General features: G+C 38.9%; 1 protein-coding gene across 10 annotated transcripts in view; it reads right to left on the bottom strand.

The window, feature by feature from the left end:
* TASP1 (taspase 1) overlaps nucleotides 1–17,948 on the bottom strand; it is a 403,549-nt gene that overhangs the window by 352,284 nt on the left and 33,317 nt on the right. The window contains exon 1 of one of the 10 annotated variants that reach the window (XM_050745325.1): nucleotides 12,195–12,218. The exons of 8 other annotated variants lie outside the window; for them this stretch is intronic. The gene's annotated coding sequence lies outside the window, so the exon portion shown is untranslated. Of the gene's footprint in view, nucleotides 1–8,147; nucleotides 8,280–12,194; nucleotides 12,219–17,948 lie in introns of those variants that run through there. One more of the 10 variants, XM_050745323.1, reaches the window with a different exon arrangement.

Here is a 17,948-nt window from a genome sequence, read left to right on the forward strand (position 1 = left end):
TTAAATTCAGCTGGGCACAATGGCTCACACCTGTAATCCCAGCACTTCAGGAGGACAAGGCAGGGGGATCACGAGGTCAGGAGTTCAAGACCAGCCTGGCCAACATGGTGAAACCTCGTCTCTACTAAAAATACAAAAATTAGCTGGGCATGGTGGTGGGCACCTCTAATCCCAGCTACTCTGGAGGCTGAGGCAGGAGAATCACTTGAAACCAGAAGGCAGAGGTTACAGTGAGCCGACATAGCACCACTGCACTCCAGCTTGGTCAATGAAAGCGAAACTCTGTCTCAAAAAAAAAAAAAAAATTACATTATATTCAAATTGTCTAAGGACTTGAATTAGAGGTTCATTGACTGTCAGAAAACTTTACAAGAAACTGTCCTTAATTGTAAAAGCACAGATAGCTAAAAGTAAAAGCATATTAGAAGATATTACCAGAAATATATCAAAACATCCCTTCTCTCATTGCTCATATTAGTGATGTCTCACTCTTCTTTTACATTCCTAATCCGTCTGGCTTGATGTTGATAAATTTTATTAATCTTTTAAAGAACTAACCTAACTATTGGTTTGGTTGACTTTCTGTTTTCTATTTCATTGATTTCTACTCTCATCTTTAACTGTTTTTTCTTTTTGCATACTTTGGATGACATTCTTCTCTTTTTCTAGTTTCTTAAAATGATAGGTTAAATAACCGATTTCAGATCTTCCTTCTTCTCTAGCAAGCACTGAATGCTACAAATTTCTTCAGAATGAGGAACATCATCCCTCTTGAATATACGTGCAAAAATCCTTAACAAAATATTAACAAATGTAATTCAGCAATATATAAAAAGAACAACAGATTAGAGCCAAGTGAGATACATCCCAATAATACAAGACTAGTCCAACATTAGAAAATCAATTAACAGACTAGGAAAAATCACATGATCATATCAATAATTAATGCCAAAACAACCTAAAAATAATTCAGTATCCATTCACGATGTTAAAAACTCTCAGAAATCTAGGAATAGAAGAGAATTTCCTTAATTAACTTAAAAATGATAATACATCATAATCAAGTAGCATTTATTCCAGAAATGCAAGGCTGATTTAACAGTTTTAAAAAATTGCCTTCCATTCCAAGATGTCTGAATAGGAACAGCTCCAGTGCGTAGCTCCCAACATGACCAACACAGAAGATGGGTGATTTTTGCATTTCCAACTGAGGTACCTGGTTCATGTCACTGAGACTGGTTGGACGGTGGGTGGAGGCCACGGAGGGTGAGCCAAAGCAGGGTGAGGCATCGCCTCACCCAGGAAGCACAAGGAGTCAGGGGATTTCCCTTTCCTAGCTAAGGGAAGCCATGACAGACTACACCTGGAAAAACGGGACACTCCTGACCAAATACTGTGCTTTTCCCACAGTCTTAGCAACTGGCAGACCAGGAGATTCTCTCCCATGCCTGGCTTGGTGGGTCCCACACCCATGGAGCCTTGCTCACTGCTAGCACAGCAGTCTGAGATCAATCTGCAAGGCTGCAGCCTGGCGTGGGGAGGGGCATCTGCCATTGCTGAGGCTTGGGTAGGTAAACGAAGTGACTGGGAAGCTTGAACTGGGCGGAGACCACAACAGCTTAGTAAGGCCTACTACCTCTATAGACCCCACCTCTGTGGGAAGGGCATGGCTGAACAAAAGGCAGCAGAAACTTCTGCAGACTTAAATGTCCCTGTCTGACAGCTCTGAAGAGAGCAGTGGTTCTCTCAGCATGGCACTTGAGCTCTGAGAACAGACAGACTGCCTCCTCAAGTGAGTCCCTGAGCCACGTGTAGCCTAACTGGGAGACATTTCCCAGTAGGGGCTGAAAGACACCTCATACAGGTGGGTGCCTTCTGAGACGTAGCTTCCAGAGAAAGGATCAGGCAGCCATATTTGCCATTCTGCAGTATTTGCTGTTCTACAGCCTCAACTGGTGATACCCAGGCAAACAGGGTCTGGAGTGGACCTCTAGCAAATTCCAACAGACCTGCAGCTGAGGCACATGACCGTTAGAAGGAAAACTAACAAACAGAAAGAAATAGCATCAACATCAACAAAAAGGACATCCACACCAAAATCCCATCTGTAGGTCACCAACATCAAAGACCAAAGGTAGATAAAACCACAAAGATGAGGAGAAACCAGAGCAGAAAAACTGAACATTCAAAAAACCAGAGCAACTCTTCTCCTCCAAAGGATCACAGCTCCTCGCCAGCAACAGAACAAAGCTGGATGGACAACGACTTTGAGGAACTGACAGAAGTAGGCTTCAGAAGGTTGGTAATAACAAACTTCTCTGAGCTAAAGGAGCATATTCTAACCCATCGCAAGAAGCTAAAAACCTTTAAAAAAAGTTAGATGAATGGCTAACTAGAATAAACAGTGTAGAAAAGACCTTACATAACCTGAGGAAGCTGAAAACCATGGCATAAGAATGTCGTGACACATGCACGAGCTTCAACAGCTGATTCGAACAAGTGGAAAAAAGGATATCACTGACTGAAGATCAAATTAATGAAATAAAGTGAGAAGACAAGAATAGAGAAAAAAGAGTAAAAAGAAACAAACAAAGCCTCCAAGAAATAGGGGACTATGTGAAAAGACCAAGTCTACATTTGATTGGTGTACCTGAAAGTGACAGGGAGAATGGAACCAACTTGGAAAACACTCTTCAGGAAAACACTCAACTATCCTGAAGATACCCTGAAGATCCACGAAAACTTCCCCAACCTCGCAAGGTAGGCCAACATTCAAATTCAGGAAATATAAAGAACACCACAAAGATACTCCTCGAGAAGAGCAACTTCAAGACACAAAATTGTCAGATTCACCAAGGTTGAAATGAAGGAAAAAATATTAAGGGCAGCCAGAGAGAAAGGTCAGGTTACCCAAAAAGGGAAGCCCATCAGACTAAAAGCGGGTATCTCAGCAGAAACCCTATAAGCCAGAAGAGAGTGGGGGCCAATATTCAACATTCTTAACGAAAATAATTTTCAACCCAGAATTTCGTATCCAGCCAAACTAAGCTTCATAAGCGAAGGAGAAATAAAATCCTTTACAGACAAGCAAATGCCGAGAGATTCTGTCACCACCAGGCCTGCCTTACAAGAGCTCCTGAAGGAAGCATTAAGCATGGAAAGGAACAACCGGCACCAGCCACTGCAAAAACATGCCAAATTGTAAAAACTATCGATGCTATGAAGAAACTGTATCAATTAATAGGCAAAATAACCAGCTAACATCATAATGACAGGATCAAATTCACACGTCACAATATTAACCTTAAATGTAAATGGACTAAATGCCCCAGTTAAAAGACACAGACTGGCAAACTGGATAAAGAGTCAAGACCCATCAGTGTGCTGTATTCAGGAGACCCATCTCACGTGCAGAGACACACATAGGCTCAAAATAAAGGGATGGCGGAAGATCTACCAAGCAAACAGAAAGCAAAAAAAAAAGCAGGGATTGCAATCCTAGTCTCTAATAAACAGGCTTTAAACTAACAAAGATCAAAAGAGACAAAGAAAGCCATTGCATAAAGGTAAAGGGATCAATTCAACAAGCAGAGCTAACTATCCTAAATATATATGCACCAAATACAGGAGCACCCAGATTCATAAAGCAAGTCCTGAGAGATCTCAAAAGAGATTTAGACTCCCACACAATAACAATGGAAGACTTTAACATCCCACTGTCAATATTAGACAGATCAATGAGACAGAAGGTTAACAAGGATATCCAGGACTTAAACTTAGTTCTGCACCAAGCAGACCTAATAGACACCTAAAGAACTCTCCACCCCAAATCAACAGAATACACATTCTTCTCAGCACCACATCACACTTATTCTAAAATTGACCACATAATTGGAAGTAAAGGACTCCTCAGCAAATGTAAAAGAACAGAAATCACAACAAACTGTCTCTCAGACCACAGTGCAATCAAATTAGAACTCAGGATTAAGAAACTCACTCAAAACCACACAACTACATGGAAATTGAACAACCTGCTCCTGAATGACTACTGAGTAAATAACAATATGAAGGCAGAAATAAAGATGTTCTTTGAAACCAATGAGAACAAAGACACAACGTACCAGAATCTCTGGTGACACATTTAAAGTAGTATGTAGAGGGAAATTTATAACACTAAATGCCCACAAGAGAAAGCAGGAAAAATCTAAAATCGACACCCTAACATCACAATTAAAAGAACTAGAGAAGCAAGAGCAAACAAATTCAAAAACTATCAGAAGGCAAGAAATAACTAAGATGAGAGCAGAATTGAAGGAGATAGAGACACAAAAAAACCTTCAAAAAAAAAAACAGTGAATCCAGGAGCTGGTTTTTTGAAAAGATCAACAAAATAGACCACTAGCGAGACTAATAAAGAAGAAAAAAGAGAAGAATCAAATAGATGCAACAAAAAATTACAAAGGGGATATCACCACTGACCCCACAGAAATACAAACTACCATCAGAGAATACTATAAACAACTCTATGCAAATAAACTAGAAAATCTAGAAGAAATGGATAAATTCCTGGACACATACACCCTCCCAAGACTAAACCAGGAAGAAGTTTAATCTCTGAACAGAACAATAAGAGGCTCTGAAATTGAGGCAATAATTAATAGCCTACCAACCAAAAAAAGTCCAGGACCAGATGGATTCACAGCCAAATTCTACCAGAGGTACAAGGAGGAGCTGGTACCATTCCTTCTGAAACTATTCCGATCAATAGAAAAAGAGGGAATCCTCCCTAACTCATTTTATGAGGCCAGCATCATCCTGATTGACCAAAGTGTGGTAGAGACACAACAGAAAAAGAGAATTTTAGATCAATAACCTTGATGAACATCGATGCAAAAATCCTCAACGAAATACTGGCAAAGCAAATCCAGCACCACATCAAAAAGCTTATCCATCACGATCAAGTGGGCTTCATCCCTGGGATGCAAGGCTGGTTCAACATACGCAAATCAATAAACATAATCCATCACATAAATAGAACCAACAACAAAAACCACATGATTATCTCAATCGACGCAGAAAAGGCCTTTGACAAAATCCAACAGCCCTTCATGCTAAAATCTCTCAATAAACGAAGTATTGATGGAACGTATCTCAAAATAATAAGAGCTATTTATGACAAACTCACAGTCAATATTATACTGAATGGGCAAAAACTGGAAGCATTCCCTTTGAAACCTGGCACGAGACAAGGATGCCCTCTCTCACCACTCCTATTCAACACAGTGTTGGAAGTTCTGGCCAGGGCAATCAGGCAAGAGAAAAAAATTAAGGGTATTCAATTAGGAAAAGAGGAAGTCAAATTGTCCCTGTTTGCAGATAACATGATTGTATATTTAGAAAACCCCATCATCACAGTACAAAATCTCCTTAAGCTGATAAGCAACATCAGCAAAGTCTCAGGATACAGAATCAATGTGCAAAAATCACAAGCATTCCTATACACCAATAACAGACAAATAGAGAGCAAAATCATGAGTGAACTCCCATTCTCCATTGCTACAAAGAGAATAAAATACCTAGGAATCCAACTTACAAGGGATGTGAAGGACCTCTTCAAGGAGAACTACAAACCACTGCTTAACGAAATAAAAGAGGACACAGACAAATCGAAGAACATTCCATGCTCATGGATAGGAAGAATCAATATCATGAAAAATGGCCTTACTGCCCAAGGTAATTCACAGAGTCAATGCCATCCCCGTCAAGCTACCAACGACTTTCTTCACAGAATTGGAAAAAACTACTTTAGAGTTCATATGGAACTGAAAAAGAGCCCACATTGCCTAGACAATCCTAAGCAAAAAGAATAAAGCTGGAGGCATCACACTATCTGACTTCAAACTATACTATAAGGCTACAGTAACCAAAACAGCATGGTACTGGTACCAAAACAGAGATATAGACCAATGGAACAGAACAGAGCCCTCAGAAATAATACCACACATCTACAGCCATCTGATCTTTGACAAACCTGACAAAAACAAGAAATGGGGAAAGGATTCCCTTTTTAAAAAATGGTGCTGGGAAAACTGGCTAGCCACATGTAGAAAGCTGAAACTGGATCCCTTCCTTACACCTTATACAAAAATTAATTCAAGATGGATTAAAGACTTAAATGTTAGACCTAAAACTATAAAAACCCTAGAAGAAAACCTAGGCAATACTATTCAGGACATAGGCATGGGCAAGGACTTCATGACTAAAACACCAAAAGCAATGGCAACAAAAGCCAAAATTGACAAATGGGATCTAATTAAACTAAAAAGCTTCTGCACAGCAAAAGAAACTACCATCAGAGCGAACAGGCCAACTACAAAATGGGAGAAAATTTTTGCAATCTACCCATCCGACAAAGGGCTTATATCCAGAATCCACAAAGAACTTAAACAAATTTACAAGAAAAAACCCCATCAAGAAGTGAGCAAAGGCTATGAACAGACACTTCTCAAAAGAAGACATTTATGCAGCCAACAGACACATGAAAAAATGCTCATCATCTCTAATCATCAGAGAAATGCAAATCGAAACCACAATGAGATACCATCTCACACCAATTAGAACACAAGCTAGAGAGGATGTGGAGAAACAGGAACACTTTTAAACTGTTGGTGGGAAGGTAGATTAGTTCAACTACTGTGGAAGACAGTGTGGCGATTCCTCAAGGATCTAGAACTAGAAAGACCATTTGACCCAATGATCCCATTACTGGGTATATACCCAAAGGATTATAAATAATGCTACTATAAAGACACCTGCACACGTATGTTTATTTTGGCACTATTCACAGTAGCAAAGACTTGGAACCAGCCCAAATGTCCATCAATGATAGACTGAATTAAGAAAATGTGGCACATATACATCATGGAATTCTATGCAACCATAAAAAAGACTGAGTTCATCCAGGGACATGGATGAAGCTGGAAACCATCATTCTCACAAACTATGACAGGGACAGAAAACCAAACACACCATTTTCTCACTCATAGGTGGGAACTGAACAATGAAACACTTGGACACAGGGCGGGGAACATCACACATCAGAGCCTGTCAGGCGGTGGGGGACTAGGGGAGGGATAGCATTAGGATAAATATCTAATGTAAATGACGAGTTGATGGGTGCAGCAAACCAACATGGCACATGTATACCTATGTAACAAACCTGCATGTTGTGCACATGTACTCTAGATCTTAAAGTATAATTTTTTAAAAAATCAATGTAATTCACCATATTAAGAGAAAAAGGGAAAAACCATATGATCATCTCAGTAGATACAGATAAAGAGGCTAATTAAATCCAACATCCATTCATGATTTAAAAAAAGAAAAAAAAGATCCTGGAAAACAAGGAATAGAAGGATACTTTCTCAACCACATAAAAACTTATTTATGAAAAACAAACAGTTATTCCTATATCTGTTTGTCTATATTTTAAAAACAAGCTAAGTGAATCACGGAGTTAGTAAGCTCATAGGCTACAAGATCAATATATAAACAAAAACTTTTTCTATATGGTAGCAACAAACTATTGGAAATTAAATGTTTTTAATACCGATTATCATAGCATCAAAACATGAAATACTTGGGAATAAACATAATATATACAAGATCTGTACACTGGAAACCACAAAATAATCTTGAGAGATATTTTTTAAATCTCAATAAATGGAAATAAATACTATGTTCATGAACTGGAAAATTCAGTATTATTAAATTGATCAACAGGTTCAACACAATATAAATTCCGATATTAATATAATCCCAATATAAATTCCAACAGTCTTTCTCTTCTTGTAAAGGTTGACAAGTCAGTTTTAAAATACTTATGTAAACGCAGAGAAACCAGGATAGCAAAGAAATCTCTGGAAAAGAAATGTAGGGACTCACATTGCCTGATTCAAGATTTCAAGAGTGTGGTATTGACATAAATTTGCATATATAGATGAAAGAGATGGAATAGAGTCCAGAAATAGACACACAGAGAAATGGTCAATTTTCGCTAAAGGTGGCAAGGCAATTCAATGGAAAAAGAATAATATTTTCAAGAAATTGTACTAGAAAAATATACAAAGGAAATAAAAGACATTTACCTCACACTAGAATTCAGGAAAAATTCTTTTTGAAAAGGACCATACACCTACATGTAGGGGTTAAAACTATAAACACTGTAAAAGAAAAAATAGGATAAAGTATTGTGACCTTACATTAGGCAAGGATTTCTTACACAGAAAAACATAAATTATACAAGAAAAAATAATTGAATTTTATTAATTACTTTTTTACTGTTAAAAAGCAATTATTAAGAAAAAGCAAGCCATTATACATATACATAAATATGTGTATGTATATGCACACATACATATATACATAGGTTAGTACAAAAACATGTATTTCCTTGCTCTGTCAGCTGAGAGGCCCCATAAACAATGATACTCCAATGAGCACACCTAGCACCCAAGCCTTGGATTCTAATACTGTTCTCCAATAAGGTAAAAGTATTACTTGGAGAAATGGATGATTCTAGGACTGAGGCAAGAAATGTACAAGGTAAGCCTGGCCAGGTGTGGTGGCTCACGCCTGTAATCCCGACACTCTGGGAGGCCCAGGCAGGAGAATCACTTGAGCTCAGGAGTTCCAGACCAGCCTGGGAAACACAGTGAAACCTCATCTCTAAAAAAAAAAAAAAAAAAAAAAAAAAAAAACAAAACAAAAATTAACCAGGTGTGATGGCAGGCACCTGTAGTCCCAGCTACTGAGAGGCTGAGGTGGGAGGATGGCTTGAGCCTGGGAGGCTGAGGTTGCAGTGAGCTGTGATCATGCCACTGCACTCCACCAGCCTGGGCAACAGAGTGAGACACTCTCAAAAGAAAAAAAAAAAGAAATAAGCCTGGAGCATCTTATACTACCGGAAAGTAAGGAAGTGTTCAAAAATTAAAAAAAAGAACTCACAATGATGGGGATATACCAAAGGGCCACAAGGGCCAACTGAAAGAGCTCCCAATGGCCAAAGCAGAAACAATTTGAGCAACAAAATAAATAAAGCAGTATTAGACTACAACTAAAAGGATAAAATATCCATGAGTCCATACTGATATAGATTCATTACTGAATGAATGAATAAATAAATAGGAGGAAAAAGGAAATTTTTGCAAAAGAATTCCAAAAATATTAGCTATTCCATGCTCAAAAAGGTGAAGCATAACTCTCCATTCCTTAAGTGTGAGGTATGTATACTGACTTCTTTCTGAAGAATACAGTAAATGTGTAGGGTGAATAAAGAATACCTTTACTGTGGAAAAACCCAGCAAACACTACACTGTGTAAGGCATGTGACAGAAGTCAACATCAACAGCAATAAGTCATGGTCATAATATGTACCCTTGATATCATATGACGAGAATGAAAATTTATCTCTAAGCCCTTCCACCTAAAACCCCATAACCCCATTGTAATCATGACAAAAATATCATACAAATCTTAATTGAGGGACACTCCACAAAACACTGGACTAGTACTCCTCAAGAAGGTTATGGTCACAAAAAACAAGGAAAGTCTGAGAAACTGTCACAGCCAAGAGAATCCTAGAAACATGACAACTAAAAATGTAATGTGGTATCCTGGATGGAATCCTGGAAGAGAAAAAAGACATTAGGCAAAAACTAAGAAAATATGAATGAAGTATGGATGTCAGTTAATAATGTATCACTATAGGTTCATTAATTACGACAAATGTACCTGCTAATTAAGATGCTAATTAGGGAAACTGGATATTAGCATATGAGAATTCTCTAAACCAGAGGTCCCTAACCTTTTTGGCACCACTGAAACCAGTTTCATGGAAGACAATTTTTCCATGGATGGGTGGGGAATGGTTTTAGAATGAAACTATTCCACCGCAGATCATCAAGAATTAGATTCTCATAAAGAGCGTGCAACCTAGGTCCCTCATATGCGCAGTTCACAATAGGGCTCCTGCTGCTATGAGAATCTAATGCCACTGCTGATCTGACAGGAAGCAGAGCTCAGGCGGTAATGCTCACTCATCCACCACTCACCTCCTACTGTGTGGCCCAGTTCCTAACAAGCCACAGACTGATACCGGTTCGGGACCCTGGGGTTACAAATCCCTGCTCTAAAATATCTTCACAATTGTTTTGTAAATCTTTAAACTGTTATAAAATAAGTTTATTAAAGAAAAATGGGGCCAGGCACAGTGGCTCATGCCTGTAATCCCAGCACTTTGGGAGGCCGAGGCAGGTGGATCACCTGAGGTCAGGAGTTCAAGACCAGCCTGGTCAACACGGTAAAACCCCGTCTCTACTAAAAATACAAAAAGCAGCTGGGCATGGTGGCGTGCATCTGTAATCCCAGCTACTCTGGAGGCTGAGACTAGAGAATTTCTTGAACTCGGAATGTGGAGGTTGCAGTGACCTGAGATCACGCCACTGCACTCTAGCCTGGGAGATAAAGTGAGACTCCATCTCAGAAAAAGAAAAATGGGCCAGGCACGGTGACTCACACCTAATCCCAACACTCTAGGAAGCCGAGGGGGGCAGACAGCTTGAATCCAGCAGTTCAAGACCAGTCTGAGAAAAATGATGAAACTCAGTCTCTACAAAAAAAAAAATATATATATATATATATATACAAAAATTTGCCAAGCATGGTGGTACAAGCATGTAGTCCCAGCTACCCTGGAGGCTGAGGTGGGAGCCTGGGAGGTGGAGGCTGCAGTGAGCCATGATCATGCCACCACTCTCCAGCTTGGGAAACAAAACAAGACCGTGTCTCAAAAAAATGAAAATAAATAAGTTTTATTAAAGAAAAATCAAACCACAGTCTGGAAGAAAGATTTTATAAAACATATTATCTCTTAAAGGACTGCTATCCAGAATTTATTTTTAAAAATCCATACAATGCAGTAAGACAATCCAAAGTTTTTAAGGGGCAGTTTTACACAGATTGCAAATAACACATGAAAACACACTTAGCATCATTAGCCATAAAGTGTCTCTTATTGACCAAACTCTACTCAAATTCCCCTGAACTACTTTTCAACTGGGCTAGACTTTTGGACTTCCATGTTTATCTCTGCACTGTTCAATTTTAATAAGAATCTTGCTAAATCAGTCTGACAAGATACTCCCACCCCTGATATCTGGTCATCCTCAATATTTAATCAGATTCCTCATTCTCCACTATCCCCCAAGTGACATCTCACCACTGTGGTCTGTCTCCAGCAAGAATTCTGTTAGGTCGATGTCGATTTAGCCAGAATCTCCCCTTACCTGTGATGTTTCCTCTTGGTAATCTTCCATCCACTGACACTCACCCAGCTTTTTAGCTATAAATTGTCACTTGTCTATGCTGTATTCAGAATTGAGCCCAATCTCTCTTCCTCACTGGAAAATCCCATAGCAGTTGATATGGTCTGGATGTTTTGTCTCTTTCCAATCTCATGCTGAAATGGGACCTCCAATGTTGGAGGTGGGCCTAGTAGGAGGTATCTGGGTCATGGGGCTGGATCCTTCATAAATGGCTTGGTGCTCTTCTTACAGCGATTAGTTAGTTTTCACTGTATGAGTCCATGTGAGATCTGGTTGTTTAAAACAGCCTGCCACCTCTTCCCTCTCTTTCTTGCTGCCTCTCTCACCATGTGATATACCAACTCCTCCTTTGTCTCCCACCATTATTTTAAACTTCCTGAGGTCTCACCAGAAGCTGAGCTGATGACAGATGCTTGTACAGCCTGCAGAGCCAAGAGCCAAATAAACCTCTTTTCTTTATAAATTATCCAGCCTCAGGTATTCCTTTATAGCAATGCAAAAGCAACTAATACAGCAGTGGTCCCTACAGCTATCACAATAGTTCCTCCCTTGAAAAAAGTATGCCTTACCACCTTTCACAAGGGTCATAAATAATTATTTCATTAACAGTAGTCATTAGGGAAATTCAAATTAAAACCACCAGATACCATTATATAACCACTAAAATGACTAAAATTTAAAAGACTGACAAAACTAACTATTGGCAAAACTGCAGATCTATGGAAATCTGAATGAATTATATACGTTGCTAGTGAGAACGCAAATGGCAAATTGTTTAGCAGTTTTCTTTAAAGTTAAGCATACACTCACCACAGACTCAGCAATTCTACTCCTAAGTATTTTACCTGTGAGAAATGAAAGCATATGTTCACATAAATTCACATAAAGTCTACATAAAGACATATATATATTCCTAATACACCCAGCAATATGGGTGAATCTCAAAAGCATTACGTGAAAGAAGCCAGTCACAAAAGATCACAAATTGTATAATTCTATTTAGAATAAAATCTAGAAAAGACTGAACTATCATGACAAAAAGCAGATTATGGTGGCCAGGGGCCACTGATGAAGAGGATTCACTGGATAGGTATGAGGAAAATTTGAGGGTAATGGAAATGTTATATATTATGATTGTACTGGTGGTTACACAATTGTATGTATTTGTCAAAACTCATTAAATTGTACACTTACCACTGATCAATTTTGTTGCATGTAAATTATACTCCAATAAAGTTGACAAAAAAGTAGTATGCCTATTACTTGACATAAACTAATCAGCCTATATACTAACTTGCCCCTTATAAATAATAAAGTCACTTTTCAAGGGTGAGACAGGAGGATCACTTAAGATCAGCAGTACAAGACCAGCCTGGGCACCACAGGAGGACCCGATCTCTCCAAAAATTTTACTTTAAATAGCTGGGCATGAGGGTGCATGCCTGTAGTCCCAGGTACTCTGGAGGGAGGTCAGGCGGACCGCATGAGCTCAGGAGCTCTAATCTACAGTGAGCTATGATTGCACCACTGCGCTCCAGCCTGGACAACAGCATGAGACCCTTCCCTAAAAAAAAAAATAAATAAATTTAAATAATTTAAAATAATATGTGAGAAGAGAAGTTTAGAGAAAAAAGAGTAAAAAGAAATTAACAAAGCCTCCAAGAAATAGGGGACTATGTGAAAAGACCAAATCTACATCTGATTGGTGTACCTGAAAGTGATGGGGAGAATGGTACCAAGTTGGAAAACACTCTGCAGGATATTATCCAGGAGAACTTCCCCAATCTAGCAAGGTAGGCCAACATTCAAATTCAGGAAATACAGAGAACGCCACAAAGATACTCCTCGAGAAGAGCAACTCCAAGACACATAATTGTCAGATTCACCGAAGTTGAAATGAAGGAAAAAATGTTAAGGGCAGCCAGAGAGAAAGGTCAGGTTACCCAATAAGGGAAGCCCATCAGACCAACAGCGGATCTCTCGGCAGAAACTCTACAGGCCAGAAGAGAGTGGGGGCCAATATTCAACATTCTTAAAGAATTTCAACCCAGAATTTCATATCCAGACAAATTAAGCTTCATAAGCGAAGGAGAAATAAAATCCTTTACAGACAAGCAAATGCTGAGAGATTTTGTCACCACCAGGCCTGCTTTACAAGAGCTCCTGAAGGAAGCACTAAGCATGGAAAGGAACAACCGGTACCAGCCACTGCCAAAACTGCCAAAATGTAAAGACCATCAATGCTAGGAAGAAACTCCATCAAATAACGAGCAAAATAACCAGCTAACATCATAATGACAGGATCAAGTTCACACGTAACAATATTAACCTTAAATATAAATTGGCTAAATCCTCCAATTAAAAGACACAGACTGGCAAATTGGATAAAGAGTCAAAACCCATCAACAATTTGCTATTTCCAGGAGACCCATCTCACGTGCAGAGACACACATAGGCTCAAAATAAAGGGATGGCGGAAGATCTACCAAGCAAATAGAAAACAAAAAAAGCCAGGGGTTGCGATCCTAGTCTCTGATAAAACAGACTTTAAACCATCAAAGATCAAAAGAGACAAAGAAGGCCATTACATAATGGTAAAGGGATCAATTCAACAAGAAGAGCTAACTATCCTAAATATATATGCACCCAATACAGGAGTACCTAGATTCATAAAACAAATCCTTAGAGACTTACAAAGAGACTTCGAATCCAACAGAATAATAATGGAAGGCTTTAACACCCCACTGTCAACATTAGACAGATCAACGAGACAGAAAGGTAACAAGGATATCCAGGAATTGAACTCAACTCTGCACCAAGCAGATCTAATAGACATCTACAGAACTCTCCACCCCAAATCAACAGAATATACATTCTTCTCAGCGCCACATCGCACTTATTCCAAAATTGACCACATAGTTGGAAGTAAAGCACTCCTCAGCAAATGTAAAAGAACAGAAATCACAACAAACTGTCTCTCAGACCACAGTGCAATCAAATTAGAACTCAGGATTAAGAAACTCAATCAATACCGCTCAACTACATGGAAACTGAACAATCTGCTCCTGAATGACTACTGGGTACATAACGAAATGAAGGCAGAAATAAAGATGTTCTTTGAAACCAATGAGAACAAAGATACAACATACCAGAATCTCTGGGACACATTTAAAGCAGGGTTTAGAGGGAAATTTATAGCACTAAATGCCCACAAGAGAAAGCTGGAAAGATCTAAAATTGACACCCTCACATCACAATTAAAAGAACTAGAGAAGCAAGAGCAAACGCATTCAAAAGCTAGCAGAAGGCAAGAAATAACGAAGATTAGAGCAGAACTGAAGGAGATAGAGACACAACAAACCCTTCAAAAAATCAGTGAATCCAGGAGCTGGTTTTTTGAAAAGATTAACAAAATTGATAGACCGCTAGCAAGATTAATAAAGAGGAAAAGAGAGAAGAATCAAATAGATGCAATAAAAAATGATGAGGAGGATATCACCACCGACCCCACAGAAATACAAACTACCATCAGAGAATACTATAAACACCTCTATGCAAATAAACTAGAAAACCTAGAAGAAATAGATAAATTCCTGGACACATACACTATCCCAAGACTAAACCAGGAAGAAGCTGAATCCCTAAATAGACCAATAACAGGCTCTGTAATTGAGGCAATAATAGCCTACCAACCAAAAAAAGTCCAGGACCAGGATTCACAGCCGAATTCTACCAGAGGTACAAAGAGGAGCTGGTACCATTCCTTCTGAAATTATTCAATAGAAAAAGAAGGAATCCTCCCTAACTCATTTTATGAGGCCAACATCATCCTGATACCAAAGCCTGGCAGAGACACAACACAAAAAGAGAATTTTAGACCAATATCCCTGATGAACATTGATGCAAAAACCCTCAGTAAAATGCTGGCAAACCGAATCCAGCAGCACATTAAAAAGCTTATCCACCATGATCAAGTGGGCTTCATCCCTGGGATGCAAGGCTGCTTCAACATATGCAAATCAATAAACATAATCCAGCATATAAACAGAACCAACAACAAAAACCACATGATTATCTCAACAGATGCAGAAAAGGCCTTTGACAAAATTCAACAGCCCTTCAGGCTAAAAACTCTCAATAAATTAGGTATTGATGGGACATATCTCAAAATAATAAGAGCTATTTATGACAAACTCACAGCCAATATCATACTGAATGGGCAAAAACTCGACACATTCCCTTTGAAAACTGGCGCAAGACAGGGATGCCCTCTCTCACCACTCCTATTCAACATAGTGTTGGAAGTTCTGGCCAGGGCAATCAGGCAAGAGAAAAAAATTAAGGGTATTCAGTTAGGAAAAGAAGAAGTCAAATTGTCCTTGTTTGCAGATGACATGATTGTATATTTAGAAACCCCATAGTCTCAGCCCAAAGTCTCAAGCTGATAAGCAACTGGAGCAAAATCTCAGGATACAAAATCAATGTGCAAGAATCACAAGCATTCCTATACACCAATGACAGACAAACAGAGAGCAAAATCATGAGTGAACTCCCATTCTCCATTGCTACAAAGAGAATAAAATATCTAGGAATCCAACTTACAAGGGATGTGAAGGACATCTTCAAGGAGAACTACAAACCACTGCTTAATGAAATAAAAGAGGACACAGACAAATCGAAGAACATTCCATGCTCATGGATAGGAAGAATCAATATTGTGAAAATGGCCATATTGCCCAAGGTAATTCATAGATTCAATGCCATACCCATCAAGCTACCAATGATTTTCTTCACAGAATTGGAAAAAACTACTTTAGAGTTCATATGGAACCAAAAAAGAGCCTGCATTGCCAAGACAGTCCTAAGCAAAAAGAACAAAGCTGGAGGCATCACGCTACCTGACTTCAAACTCTACTACGAGGCTACAGTAACCAAAACAGCATGGTACGGGTACCAAAACAGATATATAGACCAATGGAACAGAACAGAGCCCTCAGAAATAATACCACACATCTGCAACCATCTGATCTTTGACAAACCTGACAAAAACAAGAAATGAGGAAAGGATTCCCTATTTAATAAATGGTGCTGGGAAAACTGGCTAACTATAAGTAGAAAGCTGAAACTGGATCCCTTCCGTACACCTTATACAAAAATTAATTCAAGATGGATTAGAGACTTAAATGTTAGACCTAAAACCATAAAAACCCTAGAACAAAACCTAGGCAATACCATTCAGGACATAGGCATGGGCAAGGACTTCATGACTAAAACACCAAAAGCAATGGTAACAAAAGCCAAAGTTGACAAATGGGATCTTATTAAACTAAAGAGCTTCTGCACAGCAAAAGAAACTACCATCAGAGTGAACAGGCAACCTATAGAATGGGAGAAAATTTTTGCAATCTACTCATCTGACAAAGAGCTAATATCCAGAACCTACAAAGAACTCAAACAAATTTACAAGAAAAAAACAAACAACCCCATCAAAAAGTGGGCAAAGGATATGAACAGACACTTCTCAAAAGAAGACATTTATGCAGCCAACAGACACATGAAAAAATGCTCATCATCTCTAGCCATCAGAGAAATGCAAATCAAAACCACAATGAGATACCATCTCACACCAGTTAGAATGGCAATCATTTAAAAGTCAGGAAACATCAGGTGCTGGAGAGGATGTGGAGAAATAGGAACGCTTTTACACTGTTGGTGGGACTGTAAACGAGTTCAACCATTGTGGAAGACAGTGTGGCAATTCCTCAAGAATCTAGAATTAGAAATACCATTTGACCCAGCCATCCCACTACTGGGTATATACCCAAAGGATTATAAATCATGCTGCTATAAAGACACATGCACATGTATGTTTATTGCGGCACTATTCACAATAGCAAAGACTTGGAACCAACCCAAATGTCCATCGATGACAGACTGGATTAAGAAAATGTGGCACATATATACCATGGAATACTATGCAGTCATAAAAAAGGATGAGTTCATGTCCTTTGTAGGGACATGGATGCAGCTGGAAACCATCATTCTCAGCAAACTATCGCAAGAACAGGAAACCAAACATTGCATGTTCTCACTCACAGGTGCAAAGTGAACAATGAGAACACCTGGACACAGGAAGGGGAACATCATACACCGGGTCCTGTCATGGGGTAGGGGGAGGGGAGGGATAGCACTAGGAGATATACCTAATGTAAATGACAAGTTAATGGGTGCAGCACACCAACATGGCACATGTATACATATGTAACAAACCTGCACATTGTGCACATGTACCCTAGAACTTAAGGTATAATAAAAAAGGAAAAAAGAAAAATAAATAAAATAATATACATAAATATTTTAAGTGGTCATCTGATCTTCTGATGTAACTCATTTTGCATAATTAATAATCATGTCCACTAAGTAGCCAGTGATCCTTTTAAAATCTGTCAGACTCTGTCACTCTTCTGTTCATAAACCTACAATACTTTCCCATCACACTTAGAATAAAATCCAAAGTCCTAATTTTCAACATTTACATGGCCCTACATGATCTGACCCTTCTCT

Source organism: Macaca thibetana, chromosome 10 (assembly GCF_024542745.1).
Source record: "Macaca thibetana thibetana isolate TM-01 chromosome 10, ASM2454274v1, whole genome shotgun sequence".
NCBI lineage: Eukaryota > Metazoa > Chordata > Mammalia > Primates > Cercopithecidae > Macaca > Macaca thibetana.